General features: G+C 41.5%; 1 long non-coding RNA gene across 1 annotated transcript in view; it reads right to left on the bottom strand.

Moving 5' to 3' along the window:
- Nucleotides 1–1550: 1550 nt before the first annotated feature.
- Nucleotides 1551–14414, bottom strand: part of LOC136678707 (uncharacterized) — a 62982-nt gene continuing 50118 nt past the window's right edge. Inside the window, exon 3 of the long non-coding RNA XR_010796490.1 lies at nucleotides 1551–1881. This is a non-coding gene — a long non-coding RNA (uncharacterized lncRNA). The remainder of the gene's footprint in view (nucleotides 1882–14414) is intronic.

The following is a 14414-nucleotide window of genomic DNA, read 5'->3' as shown; positions in this document are numbered from 1 at the left end:
TTCACCAGTCACAGACTGGTCACAGACAATCAATATGTAGGCTCACTATCTCTTTTTCTCTCTCTGTCTCTTGCTCTTTTTCCTCTCTCTCCATGTGTTAGCTCCCTCCAGGCCTCAGCGTCCAGTACCCGCAGCCGTGAAATCAAGTTACAGACAGTGAATGAGCAATATGCGTAACCATCAAACAAGTTCAAACATACACTAATACATAAACTCTTATGAATAGCGCATAGAGCTGATGTTGAATAGAGTGAACAGAGTTGAAGGTGAAAAGACAAATCATGGCAGTCTTGAAAACACTACTTTGACAGACTTTTTTTTTTTTTTTGCTCAAATCACAAATAACTTTTCATTTCCTATATTCTCACATATAATGGTGTTGTCTCTCAAAAAGACCTAGTCTCGCTACCATACACATTCGTTTTCTCAAGGACGTCTGGTGACAAGAAATTTGAACTATGGAGCTGAACAGAGTCAATCTGACTGGGTCAGATGGGTCCCACCGCTTCCAATAATCACACCACTTTGAAGAGTAGCTGTAGACTTATACAAACCTCCAGACAATCTATCCCACAATCAGTTTCTCAAATTCAACCGGATGACTTGTTGAGACAGAACCAACACTTTCGGTTAAACTTTACTGATCTTACATTTCGTTTGGTTAAAAATCATATCACATGGATAATATATGTCCTGGAATTTGAAGCTAGCAGGGCTGCAGGTCCACATGTACAAATCATCCACCAAAGGAATCCTACTGGACCCAACATGAAATCATTCTTTTCACTTATTTAGCCAAAGAGACAAAATCATATTTTAATAGATGTTTTTCTTTACATTTTGTTCTGAGTTTTCTTGTTACTCAATCAGTCATTCTCTCCCACATTTAGCAATTGGAAGATTTTCCACATGGGAGGCACAGTGGTGCAGCAGGTAGTGTTGCAGTCACACAGCTCCAGGGGCCTGGAGGTTGTGGGTTCGATTCACGTTCCGGGTGACTGTCTGCGAGGAGTGTGGTGTGTTCTCCCAAAAGTCCAAAAACACACGTTAGTAGGTGGATTGGTGACTCAGAAGTGTCTGTGTGTGTGTGTGTGTTGCCCTGTGAAGGACTGGTGCCCCCTCCAGGGTGCATTCCCGCCTTGCGCCCAATGATTCCAGGTAGGCTCTGGACCCAACGCGACCCTGAATCTTCCACATGAGGTGCTACCAGAACTATTACATTTTAGTGCTTAACCATAATGAGGGTGTGACTGTTTTTTAAGGTTGCATTTCGGAATCCTTTCAGTAACAGAAAATAGTGCCATTTTAATCAGTCAAAGCCTGGACAAATATTTCAGGTGAGAATATCACATAACCTTTAACTTTTAGTGTGTACAAATCCACAGCTGAGGTGAGTTTAAAAGAAGTGCCTAGGCCTATATATCTGAAATGGCAGAAATACAGCCAGGGAATCCAGCCCACAAATCAAGCCATCTTTCTTATTTTCTTTTTTTTTTTTTTTTAATTTGTTGTCTGCTGCTATAAGTTAAAAAATCCAGATGTCAGCAGCAGAAGTGTCTGGAGGTGATTTAATGAAGTTCCTGACATCTGTGTACTCACAAACTCAACTCCTCTTCGAAGCTCTCTGTGTAATCTGTATATAATCTATATCTCCACCCCTCACATGTGGAGACTGATGGCCTATCCACGTGCACCTTTGTGTGTATTTGTATGTGTATGTGTGCTCGCGCGCCTGAGTGTGTGTGTGTGTGTGGGTGTGTGTGTGAGTGTGTGTGTGAGCGGCAGGTGGAACACAGAGTTGATGAGCTTGTCATACCTGATTATGTCACTGCAGAGCTAGCCTTCAAACTGGACAAGGGAAGTAAAGGAGCCCATAAAATTCTGTCAATACAATGGGAAAACACACAGACACACACACACACACACACACACACACAAACACACACAAACACTGGGTATATTTGTAAGTGTGGTAATAAACCCAAACTTAACATTAACATTTCTGCCCCTTTCCTTTTTTTCCCCCAGTAAGTGAATTTCTCCAAAATAAAATATAATTTGTGCAATAAATGTACATATTTACAATATTTAACACTCAGAAAAGTTGACAAATTTATGTTCTTAACTTTCACTAAACAAATAAACAAAACAGCCATATTTTACAAAATTATAATTTTGTTGAACCTGTTATTAGCCTGTTTTTATTGAGATGGAAATCCTAGAAAATTTGCTCTGAACACACACACACACACACACTCACACACAGACACACACACACACACACACACAGCTGTAGCTCAGGGGAGAAGGCAGTGTCTCCCTGGGAGGCTGTAGGTAGTGGTCCGCTCTACTGCAGGATTTGAGGGATGAACACAGGGGCTGCTTAAACGGACCGAGTGAGTGCGGCGCAGAAGCTAATCGTCCTGTGATCTCTTAACCACGCTACGCTATGTTCAACGGCAGCTTGAGAACTCATTTAAGGCCTCTGAGGAGAGTACAGGGGGGTGGGGGGGTTAGGGGGGTGCAGAAATTAGCCTGCCGCTAAACTGCTAAAGTCAGGCTAAAGCACTGATTTATTCAACAGAGACAAAAGACCAGAGGAAGCTTTTAAGAGATTCATATCACTGCTCAAGTCTTCTCTAAGGAGCTGTGTGCGCAAAGTATGTGTGTATGTGTGTGTGTGTGTGTGTGTGTTAAAGCTGATATGTGTGAGGTTAGTTTCAAATCTGTGCGTGTGTGTTTTTCTGTGTCTATTGGTCATAAGGGAAGTACATTTAGCATATGTATTACTAAATGTATTGTGTATATTACTGTTCGAAGACCATCTTTCAATTATTTAAAAAGAAATAAATTAATTACATACAAAATCTTTTTTAAAATGTGTTCAGGAGACTTGCAGAAACTTTGCAAGAACATGTTTCCCTCCTACATATAGCCATAAGTTTGTTCTATGTTCTGCTACAAACAAAGTGAGGTTTAGGTCAGCGGCCAGTCTTTTGTTCTAAAAAACACCAAAAACTCTTCTTTTTCCTTCCTTTTCTCACAGATTCTATAAAGCTTTACATCCTCTCCGACCCAACAGCATTCATCTGTTTACTGCACAGTGTAAGGACAGACTTTCAGACCTCCTTTAAAAATATCTCCTGAAAAATGAACAAACCTTTTTTACTGGAAATTACATAAAGGAGGGTGGTCGCTGGCTTCTGCACAGAACTGTACATACAGTATTTTTGTGTTATTAAGTTTTATAGCCACTCATATTTTTCAACTGATATAAACATGCATTGTTATTTTAAGCATCCTCTCGGAGGGCCTGTTCCTTCACTAAACACAGCATTATCCACCCACACACAATCTCCCTATCTCCCTCCACTCAAGCTACTTTTCCCTCAGCCCTGTGTGCCCCCAACCTCTCTGAGGCCTCTCCTCAACATTATTATTATTATTATTATTATATTTTATTATTATTATTATTATTATTATTATTATTATTATTTAGGAAAAGCAGCACTGAGAGCACAGTGCGTCTGGGCCCCCGTAAACAAATCTATTATTGGTGATGAATTGCATAATAACACCGGCATAATGCGTTTTCTCGCACTGCAGTGTTTTGAGGTGCTGAACTGGAAAAAGTCCCCCGTCTGTAAAATTTGAATAAACACGAGCAGAAGACAGGAGAATAGCATCAGCTTCAGTCAGGTTTGTTGTGGCAGAAATGCAGAGATGGTGGCTTTTTTTCCTTTGCCGGTTGTTAATGAAATACTTCACTGATTCATCAGTGTTTTTCTCCAGCATCTTCTTTAATGTTTTAGTCTGAAACACACTTAGGAAGAGCTCTGGACTAGAACATAGCACCAAGCTTTCCATTCTTCAAATGAATCAAGAACCAGGGATTAGGCTACACAGCCATCTTATAGTGGCATACCTGAAAAAAACCAAAACAAAACAAAACACAGGCTTGAAAAAAGATGGCAAACAGATCCCCATCAAATCACTATAGTGTCCTGCTACTTCTCACTAATGGAATGTTTTATAAGGTTATGTGGATCAGAGCATATCCACCCATGATATTCCTCTACCTACTTGCTTTTTTGACTGTGATACTTCTCTCTTATTAGCAGCACAACAAAGACTATGCCCTAAAGACAAACCTTGAGTTCTAAAGGAAAGTGGCAAGACAACATGAAATGGTTTATTGATCTACAGATCACATATTAAATTTCAAAGTATGCTAGCTATATCGGGTATTAATGCAAACATGTAAATTTTAAATCCTTAACTTGCTAAAACTAAACCAAATTCAAATAAATTAGCTAGGTAGAAAGATTTGTAATAAAAATGACATCAATCTGAAGTTGTTTTGCTCCTTTCCTTAAACATTCAAGGTTTGTCTCTGAAGAAAACCTTGTTTTTTCAAGTCATATTGAACATGCAACTATTGTGAGCTTTAGCAGAATAGTATTTCAATAATGACTGAATATTACAATAGCACAACTGACTGACGAAGTCACACAAAAGATTCATTGTGTCATTATGTACTGCATTCATTTACCACATTAAGGCTTATCAGGTTAGTTTTTCTCTGGCTGAATGTTCACAAATTTTAAAGAGGTGTACAATACCCCTTATTCCACAAGGTAACACAATTCCCTGGGATTTGAATGAATTGTGGGCCAAAACACAACAAGGATTATACAACACAGCAAAGTTCTCCCCCTGTCTCTAATAGCCGTGTTCAGAATGACTGGTTTCACCTGTTCCTTTAAATGAGAACAGGCCAAAAGTGTGTGAGCAGAATGAGCAGAAAGTCAGGTTTTAGCCATGTTCTTACTGAACACGCTGGGATCTCTTTATTTTCAGAAAGTACACTTATTTGTCCGTGCTTGTTGTGTTTGTTTTACTCCCTTTAACTTCATATTTAAGCACTTGGGACCACTCTAAAGTCTACACTTTACATAAAAATAAATCACAAGAATCATTAATTATCTGTAACTGCTTATCCCGTTCAGGGTCGCGGTGGGTCCGGAGCCTACCTGGAATAATTGGGCGCAAGGCGGGAATACACCCTGGAGGGGGCGCCAGTCCTTCACAGGGCAACACAGACACACACACACATTCACACCTATGGACACTTTTTGAGTCACCAATCCACCTACCAACGTGTGTTTTTCGACTGTGGGAGGAAACAGGAGCACCCGGAGAAAACCCACACGGACACGGGTAGAACACACCAGCTCCTCACAGACAGTCACCCGGAGCAGGAATCGAACCCACAACCTTCAGGCCCCTGGAGATGTGTGACTGCGACACTACCTGCTGCGCCACCGTGCCGCCCCATCACCGGATATCACCCAAATTAATTTGCAAATGCACTAAAAAACTGATTGTTTCATATGCCCCCTATGTTTCAATGCTGAGACAATTGTGAGTTAAGAATGAGCCCAAGTCGAGTTCAGACTCTTTCGTCATGCCCAGGACACTCAAATCACCTGCTCTGGTGAATATGAATTCAACTGCAAACTTTTATACCGTCATGAACTCTAATATACAATCATTTCTATCAAATAAAAAAAATGTTTACTAAATTGTTATTATGAATGGCATGCAAATGATATTTGCACATTGTAAACACACGTCTGGCCAGCTTCTGTCCACACGCCCCCATGGCCACACACAGTTACGTATATCACACCATATTACAGACGTTGACTCAGAATTTCAAATGCATTTGCATACACACACTCTCTCTCACACACACACACACACTCACGCACAGAGTGAGGTGGCAGTGCACCCACGCAACCTGGCAGCTGAGCTGAGTGTTAAATGTGGGAAGTCCTGATGGCAGAAGACCTCTAGCAGAAGAAGAGGAACCTCCAAAGCTGCAGCCAAAGCGACAGCAACATCCACCATCTCTTCACCAACCCTCAGCAACCAGCATGGCTGCCACTGGCTGCTGGCGGCTGGCGGGCAGGGACAACATGCCCCTAACCATCTGCTGCAGATCCCATTAATATTTCTAATGATACTGCCATATGCATGACATAGCAGCTTATAACAATTAGCATTAGAGCTGTGCTATTCGACATGCTAGCTTGTAAATCCCTACAGGGTGTATGTTAAAGTGCTGCGGCACTGTACTTAGCAAGTCTTAAAAACAATGGTTCCTAAATGGTTTCCAACATTGATCTACACAAATTCTCATACACTTTATATTATATACCCATAACTTTATACTTTAAACGTTGTTCATTGGAAATATCATATAACACAAAAGGCTAATCACAAAGACATCTATTGAAAGGCTATTGGTGGAATAAATACAATAACATATTTGATAGGTGTACACATTCTTATGCCGTGGCCTATATAGTGTAACTGACATGCTGCTTAGGTCCTATATCTCACTTATAAATGTGTCAGAAATGTATATGTATAAGGGTTTCTATTGTGATCATATAATCCACACAGTACCCGAACACATTTACACCAATTGTTAGCATTATTGCTTTAATTTGCTAACACTCTCTTGAATATAAATGCTCCTACATAAATTTCATGTGCTGTTTAAAGAAAAGAACTAGTACAGTACGTCTATATCATGTGTTAAATAAAAAAAAATATTCTTTATATAAGCATACAGTGAATACCATAACTCTGGCGTCACAGTGCTGCTGCAGGTAGTGTCGCTGTCACAGAGATCCAGGGTCTTGTGGTTGTGGGTTTGAGCCCGCTCCGAGTGACAGTCTGTGTTTGGTGTGATCTCGCAAGTGTGCGCATGGGTTTCCTCCAGGTGCTTCGGTTTCCTCCCACAGTCCAAAAAAACACGATGGTAGGTGGATTGGTGACTCAAAAGTGTCCGTATGTGTGAGTGTGTGAGTGTGTGTCACCCTTCATAGGACTGACGCCCCCTTCAGGTGGACAGGCCGTGACCGGATAGGCTCCGGACAGGCAATGACCCTGGATAAGCGGTTACAGACAATTCATGAATGAATACATTTATTCGATAACATGACTTCAAAGAAGCTTTTTTGTCTCCTTTATTTTTAAGAGTACATGCACTGGTCCATACAATGAATGAACACAATGTTATGCTTATTAGAGCGAAATGTATTCTTTATAGCAGGCAATTCAGATGATGTGTAAAGCACAAGGTCACTCATCATTCTGGCTTTAAAAGTGCTGTTGGAAAGTTGAAGCTGTTGTACCTTTCATCTGTGTGGCCTGTCAGCTCAGATAGCTTGGATGGACCTACATAAATGTCAACAGCTGAGTGCACCTTTAAATCAGTCACTGGCCTTTTCTGGCTCTGACTATATTCTTGTGTACACTCTGGCTCTGTTGCAAGCACACACACAAACACATTCACATACACGCAGGGAGAGGGTGGAGCAGATGCTGTTTAGTTGCGGTAATTTGAATATATTTTTGGGTCAATCGCGTGCTCACGAGAGACACTTCCACGCCTTCCATGTGCCGAACAATTTAAATTTTTCATACTCCATTTAAATATATGGGCCACCTTGGAGGCAATCTCACAATGCCAAAAGCCTGTCTGATTTATGGAAGCGAAACAAAGGCCTGGCACCCGGCGCTCATATCTGCTCTTACCGCCCTGGCTATTGTTATCTTTAAACCATTTCACCTTAAGAAAGAATCAATAAAAACAATTATGAGAGCCAGAGGAGCCCACTGACTGCGCACAGCTCTCTCTCTCTCTCTCTCTGCTATTCTCTCTTTTTTTTGCCCTCTGTCTCCATCTCTTCTCTGCACATCTACCTTTCTCTCCCTCGTTCTCTCATTCTCCTTGGCGACTCATGGGGTATAGCGTAATATTTAATTACGCTTTATAATTTATGCAGGTTATCAAAACCGTGAGAGCATCATTTTATGTACATTGTGCAAATTGCTTTTTTCCTCTCCTTTTCTAGTGGGGGTTGGTGGGGTGGTGGGGAGAGGGGGGGGGGGTGCCTGATTCTTTGCAGGCATAGACAAAGATATTGAAGCCGGGTGCAAATGTGAAATGAATAAACAGGTTGGATCTCTTCTTCAAGGACCTAAATGAGATCTGTAGGAAATAATTTAAACCAGCGATAGGACCATTCATCATGAAGAAGAAAAAGAAAGAGAGAGAAAGAGAGTGGTGCCCCTGGCCCTGGCGGCTGCAGCCAGCATCCTGCCACCATGAAAGAGCCATTACTACACACACACACACACACACACCCACACACACACACATACCGAAATCTGTCTGTGGATCCAGTCGTCCCCTCCCAGATCTGTGTATTTTATATGTGCACATGATTGCAGTGTTGCGCCGAATGTACTTCAGCATTGTAATCTTTGAACTGCACATCTTGAGAAAGAAGGAAAAAGTCTTTACACAAAAAATTAGACAGAACTTAGACAGAACACACAACTTTGAAGGTTTTCCGATGACTGGACACAGGCCAACAGCTGCCCAACAAAGTCAAAAGAAAAATATATTTCAAACAAAATAACGTCACGACAGAGCGGACAAAAACAAAAAATCACATTTTTAGAGTCTTTGATTAAAACACACATATACCTCAATATGCTTGTCAAACTGCCACTGGTGCCCATGTGAATGGTGCACCTGCGTCCATGTTTCATAGCAACCACAGCTGTTTCTGTCCAGACCAGGTGTGTCTGATTCAGGAGGCACTATCATTAGCAATGCTAATGATCCACATCTCCATACCTCACTATATAATTAGCGATAAAGTTGACGTGCAGTAGGCAGAATCCGTTTGCACTTTACTATAGTGGCTGCGTAGCATTGCCACCACAAGAAAACAACCTTGTAGCTCCCAAAACAACAACTTTTCTCCTAAGGTGAAAAAAACTCTTAGCAAAAAAGGGTTTTGCTAATTGCTTGTCCGAAAGTAACCCAAGTATAAAGGTCTTTAGGAAACAAAAAATACAATTGCTTCATCTCATGCCTATACTAGGGAAAATACTGCATATTTTGATACGTAAAACAATTAACAGCTTTATTTAATCAGTAGGACATTAAGACAGTTATTCAGAGTGGTTTGATGTGAAATGCTCCATTCTAGAGAAACTTAAAAAGAAACTTATCAAAGTATTTTTCACAGTGGCAGTGATAGGAATCAGACATCTGAGGAGTTAAATGCCTCCAAACTATTTTACATCAAACCGCTCTGAATGCTTTTGTTTACTTTACAGCAACTGAAGCATGTATAACATCTGAAAAAAAACTGATCAAATTTTCTATGTCGAGTAAGATCAGATGAGTAATAACAGACTATTCTATGGGTCAACGTATCATGCAGTTTTCACAAAGTGTAAAGGGCATGTGGCATTTTGAGTAACAAAACTAATAAATAAAGAAAAGACTAAACAAACGGAGTAGGCTTTGCTATGACAGTGAATATACGTTAATGAAATGGTGGCTAAGGAATCTATTTCTTTGTATGTCTACAGTAGAAAACAAATCACAAGCCGGTGCTTGTCCATCCGAGTGGCCTTGGAGAGTGAAATACGTTCTTTTTCTTTTTAAATTAAGTTGTAAATGTTGCTTGAGTTGTCAAAAGCAGTAAAAAAACATAAAAATATGGCTTGCTGCTGTACATTGTGTATAACTGCCATTTATAAAAGAGCATATCCTCTGAGCAATTGCTTGTGTGTGTGTGTGTGTGTGTGTGTGTGTGTGTATTCTCAGTGAGTGTGGCTCTGACTCTAGGGCAGCCTGGTCTCTGGGGTTTTTAAATGTCAACGACCTGAGGGCCCAGCTCTCGCTCTGGCATCTCAAACACACACACACACACACACACACACACACATCAGTCAGCCTTTCTGATACTGCTCACTGCCTGATAACACTATGCCATTCATCACCCTAATGAATCGCACCAAATTCATCATCTATCTCGTTCCACTTTCAGCACTGGATGTACAGCTTCCCTCTTTCAAGACAAACGCCTCCTGCCTCTTTGTGCATCTGGCTTTTGCTCCTCTGCTCTGCTACATGTCAGAGAGTATGTGTGAGTCTGTGTGTGTGTGTGGTACATGTAATATGTTATAGTAATCATAGTACAATATCACATTACAGTCACCTGTCTCTAAGCAAATATCACTGATTTAAAACACATACATTTCCTCTATATAGATTATCTGTGCTTTTGTGTATGAATGTGTGTGTGTGTGTGCAACCTGCAACAGCTGACTATGCAACTACAACCAGTGCAGCATGACTGTAGGAGGTGCATAATTTGTCAAAGCATCTAATCATGCTACTGAGAAATGAATGAATAAAGAACCCCATGCTAAAGATGTGAGACCCACCTTCAACCTGATCTTCATTCAGGAACAGCTCCGTAAGCTTCTAAATGTTTTATTTTTTTAGACAGTTGGAGGGGCATTTCTAAGCTAGTTTCTAGTTTTTAAACAGTTTTAACCGTTCAAATCAGACTCGTGGCTGTGTCTTATTCAAAGTCAGGAAGAGTGGTCTTTTTCATGATGTTTACTGTAACTAGGTATTACTTTGAAAATGGCTAAAAAAATAGCATCTGGCAAACCCTGTCCTTTGCAGTTTGTATAATGTGTTTTAGAGAATTGGACTTCTAGAACATGACTAATTTCAGTGTGCATTAGGTAGTAATTCCCCTACAGCTACACAGAACAGATTAGTATATTGCAATATATTTATTAATTTCAGAACAGGTTCCTTGTCCACCTATGTGCCAGATTCTCAAAGGACATTCTACAAGCTGATACCCGTCATTCCTGTTAGTTACAAACACTGAAATGTCTGCACTAACCATGCTGCTAGGCCTGAATAACATAAATATGCAATCAAAGTGTGTGTCTGAGTGTGGGCAAGCTAGAATTATCATCCTTAAAGACCAATAAGCCCTCGCTCCTTCACCGCCTTGGCTAACAGTCTTGTGTCAAGTGAGAAGGGAGTGGTGTGTGTTTCAGCAGCAGCATTAGCAGCATTAGCAGCAGCGGTATCAGTATCAGGGGCAATAAAGTAGCACAGTGACGAGGCCCCGCAAATGAGGCGGAGGCAGAGGCGTAAAACAGCGTGAACACACGGCTGGTGACGACATCCTAGCAGGGGTTAAACAGGCCCCCTTTACCTTGATTTATAATCCTCCTCCTGCACTCACTGAGAGAGAGAGAGAGAGAGAGCAAGAAAAGGAAAGGAAGTGAAACAGTTAAAGAAAGATGGAAAAATAATTTGTAGAGAACAATATTTTAAAGAACAAATAACATGGAAAGGGAAGAAAATGACAGGAAGAAAGAGAAAAGAAGGGAGAGTGTGAGGGATTTACAAAAAGAGCATGAACGAGTAGGATAAAAAAAGAGATGCTTACAGCAAAGAATGAAGGGAAAAGCAGAAAGACATCGGGATAAAGAAAAAATAAGGAATGTATTTGGTGCAGAAAATGGAAAAGAATTCAAAATGAAAAATGCAAGAAAAAAAAGAGAAAAGCACAGAGAAAAATTAATGGGGAGAAAAAAAGGCAAATGATAAAGACAACCAAAAATTGAGAGAATAGAGAAAGACAAACAGAGTGGAAAAGAGAGAGAGAGCTGAAGAAAGTGAGAAAGAGAAAGACATTACCAAAAAACTGTCAATTGAATAAAGTGACAAAGTGACAAGTCAAGACAGGAAGTCTGACACAGAAAGAAAGAGAGGGAGGACACGATGAGCGAGATACAGAGCAGAGAAGACACAGAGGACGAGTGTGAGAGTAGTTCAATGAGTCAGAGAGCAGAGGAGTGGAGAAGGGGTCACAGAGGCAGAGAGTGAGTGTGATAGAGAGCGAGAGAGGGATAGCGAAAGAGACATGAAGACAGATAGAGAACGAGAGGTTTATGCCAGTTTCTGTTCTGGGAGAGTATAGCAGTACTCCAAAGAGCCTGAGGGGCTTCTGGGCCTTCTCTCTCTCTCTCTCTCTCTCTCAGACTGAGGCCCAAATTCCACACGTCAATGGGAGACAGAGAAAAAGAGGGGGATAAAGAGAGGGAAAGAGAAGGAAAGAGAGAGAAGCTCAGCATTCCTTCATCCGCCCAGCGCCGCGCTGCCGCTGCAACAAAGGAGCCATTGAGGGGGGCCCTGCTTTAAAAGTTGAAGAGTATGTCTAATTTTGGTCAAAGTTCATTAGGGAGCACAAAAGCGGCAGCTCGCTCGGAACATGAGGACAGTGACAGAGGCAAGTGCTCCATGCCAGGCCTGATAAGAAGGGACGGCAGGACTACAAAGCACTCCTTAAGAAGGCTGCGAAAAAAGAGAAGGAGAGAAAGGAGAAGAGGACGAAAAGAGGAGGGGGGCTAAAAAAAAAAGAGAGAGACGACAAGTGGGTCCAAGTTCTCAAATTGGAATGCGGCATGGCTTCAACGCAGCCGTGTCAATGTTTATTAATGTGACCGCCTAACCTTGCAGACAGCAATATTTGAATTTAATATCAAGCAGCAAAGGAGCTAATAGTGAGGGGGAAAAAAGAGTGAAATGAGATAATTGGACATTTATTTCACTTTTTTTTTTTTTTGAAAAGGGGGGTCTTATATAAGACTTTTAATCTTGTATTCGTGATATTACTGAGTTTAAATTAAAGGCAGAATGCGCTGCACATCGATGCGCTGATTTTGCAATGTCTAATTTTATTAATGAAAAAAAAGTGTTTCTGTATTGAATGTGTTTTTAAAGGCATTTGTACAGCGCTCCAGAGGAGAGGCTGCCAGCAGAGATGGCCTGTAATTGCTAAAGCCAGTCCTAGTGTTGTAAATGGATATTGGAGATTAGATCTCCCAACTGGAGAGGCATGTCATTTTCCTATTTTTCCTCCTATTGATTTTGCTTGCTTTTATTCTGTTATGGCCCTTGGACTTAACCCGTTCCGTCCTGGGCAAAGACCGCAGCTCCAAATGAGGCAGTTTATCGTGCCTTGTATACACCAATTAACCAACAGTTAACACTCTCCTACTGTCGCCTGAACGGTTAACACACACAGATCACCTAGTCTGCACCAACCAATTAGCTTTTTCTAGCACAGAGCAATACCCAACTCAGTCAAGCACTTCAGATCAGGTGCCCTGTATACTTAACTGTGCTCTAGTATGGTCAAAGCACAGCACTTCCATTATGTCTAACTACACACACCCACACACACACATACACAAGTACACACATATGGCACTCTCCAGCACCCTTTTCCCCCTGCTGTGTGTGTGCTCTGACATGGAAGCCATGTGTGCTCATGTCTAATCTCCTAATCAATAGCAAAGGCTCCCAATTAGCCAGAGCCTGGAAGCCTCACATGGCCCCCGTAGCACCTCTCAACACAGCTTTGGTTTGGCCTTCCGTACATGTATAACCCCACCCATTTTAAGGTAGCATCATTCTTAAATCTGAGATGGTGAAAAAGAGGACTCGTCTCTGGGGGGGTGGATGAGCTCTCGCCCCTCGCTGCCTTTACATCTTTATTTGCTACACAAAACATGGGAATTCATCCGAGAACTTACATTTACGTTTCGGCATAGCTGCTCTAGATGAGGGTGGGTACATGAGCTTTGCCTGACGTAAACAAGGACTACTGACGTGCAGACTGACCAATTAAATGTCTACAGAGAAGGTTATCGACCAATAACGGTAGCTCTACAGTCAGACCGTCCAATCAGAAGATTTTAGGCTACTTTACCACGCCCCCTTCTCACTCAAGCGAACCAATCGGAGTAGGGGAGGGCGGGACTAGTTTGTGAACGAAATGCTTCTCGAAATTCTATGTAAGCTCTAGAAAAACAAAATCCGACGTTTGTGAAATTCCGCCCGGACATTTTTTAAGTCTAAAAAAGAGGACATGTCCGGGTAAAAGAGGACGTCTGGTCACCCTAATCATTCTAATTCACCTTCAAGGAGAAAGAGTTAAGACATGTCATGTGGTTCTCTCTGGTTTGTTTTTACGTTCAGAAGCTCTGTGTCTTTTAAGGTGGAACTGTATGTTTGATGGAAAAAAACATCTGTTGGTTATATGCGGCTGAAGTTCTTATTCACTTTGAATTGCCACTAACACTCATTTTTTAAATCAAGTTGTTTAGCTTTTTAGCACTTTTGGTAATGCAGTTAGCCCTTTTCCAAATTTGGAGACATTCATTCATTCATTCATTATCTGTAAGCGCTTATCCAATTCAGGGTCGCAGTGGGTCCAGAGCCTACCTGGAATCATTGGGCGCAAGGCGGGTATACACCCTGGAGGGGGCGCCAGTCAATTCACAGGGCAACACAGACACACACACTCACTTTTTTGAGTCGTCAATCCACCTACCAACGTGTGTTTTTGGACTGTGGGAGGAAACCGGAGCACTCGAAGGAAACCCACGCAGACACGAGGAGAACACATCAACTCCTCACAGACAGTCACCCG

Source organism: Hoplias malabaricus, chromosome Y (genome assembly GCF_029633855.1).
Source record: "Hoplias malabaricus isolate fHopMal1 chromosome Y, fHopMal1.hap1, whole genome shotgun sequence".
In the NCBI taxonomy this organism is placed as follows: domain Eukaryota; kingdom Metazoa; phylum Chordata; class Actinopteri; order Characiformes; family Erythrinidae; genus Hoplias; species Hoplias malabaricus.
Note: the sequence above shows the minus strand (reverse complement) of the source record. Positions and strands in the feature narration are given on the sequence as shown.